Here is a 1,398-nt window from a genome sequence, read left to right as displayed (position 1 = left end):
GAGCTCCTACTTCCATGGGCATTATTCCTCCCCGGGACCTACTGCCAAGTGTGGCCGGGGAACAGTGACTCTTGGCCGCGTAGGCCAAGTGGCTTCTCCCGCTGACTTGCCCCTTTGGAAGTAGGAGCTCCTACTTCCATGGGCATTATTCCTCCCCGGGACCTACTGCCAAGTGTGGCCGGGGAACAGTGACTCTTGGCCGGGTAGGCCAAGTGGCTTCTCCCGCTGACTTGCCCTTTGGAAGTAGGAGCTCTTACTCCCATGGGCAGTATACCTCTCGGGGACTTAGAGCCAAGTGTCTTCACCTTTGGAGGTAGTAGCTCCTACTTCCATGGGCATTATTCCTCCCCGGGACCTACTGCCAAGTGTAGCCGGGGAACAGTGACTCTTGGCCGGATAGAACTAGTGGCTTCTCCCGCTGACTTGCCCTTTGGAAGTAGGAGCTCCTACTTCCATGGGCATTATTCCTCCCCGGACCTACTGCCAAGAGTGGCCGGGGAACAGTGACTCTTGGCCGGATAGGCCAAGTGGCTTCTCCCGCTGACTTGCCCCTTTGGAAGTAGGAGCTCCTACTTCCATGGGCATTATTCCTCCCCGGGACCTACTGCCAAGTAAGGCCGGGGAACAGTGACTCTTGGCCGGATAGAACTAGTGGCTTCTTCCGCTGACTTGCCCCTTTGGAAGTAGGAGCTCCTACTTCCATGGGCATTATTCCTCCCCGGGACCTACAGCCAAGCTTGGCCGGGGACAGTGACATGTGGCCGGATAGGCCAAGTGGCTTCTCCCGCTGACTTGCCCCTTTGGAGGTAGGAGCTCTTACTTCCATGGGCATTATTCCTCTCCGGGACCTACAGCCAAGTGTGGCCGGGGAACAGTGAAACTTGGCCGAATAGGCCAAGTGGCTGCTCCCGCTGACTTGCCCCTTTGGAAGTAGGAGCTCCTACTTCCATGGGCATTATTCCTCCCCGGGACCTATAGCCAAGTGTGGCCGGGGGACGGTGACATGTGGCCGGATAGGCCGAGCGGCTTCTCCCGCTGACGTCATCGCTTTGGAAGTAGGAGCTCCTACTTCCATGGGCTTGTTCCTCCCCGGGACTTGCCGCCAAGTCTGGCCGGGGGACAGTGACATGTGGCCGGATAGGCCAACTGGCTGCTCCCGCTGAGCCCCTACTTCCATGGGCTTGTTCGGCCCCCGGGACTTGCCGCCAAGTCTGGCCGGGGAACAGTGACATGCCGCCGGATACGGCCGAGCGGCTGCTCCCGCTGACGTCATCGCTTTGGAAGTAGGAGCTCCTACTTCCATGGCTTGTTCCTCCCCGGGACTTGCCGCCAAGTCTGGCCGGGGGACAGTGACATGTGGCCGGATAGGCCAACTGGCTGCTCCCGCTGAGCCCCTAC

This window comes from Engystomops pustulosus, unplaced genomic scaffold, assembly GCF_040894005.1.
Source record: "Engystomops pustulosus unplaced genomic scaffold, aEngPut4.maternal MAT_SCAFFOLD_439, whole genome shotgun sequence".
Lineage (NCBI taxonomy): Eukaryota > Metazoa > Chordata > Amphibia > Anura > Leptodactylidae > Engystomops > Engystomops pustulosus.
The sequence above is the reverse complement of the archived record's forward strand: the minus strand, read 5'-3'. Positions refer to the sequence as shown.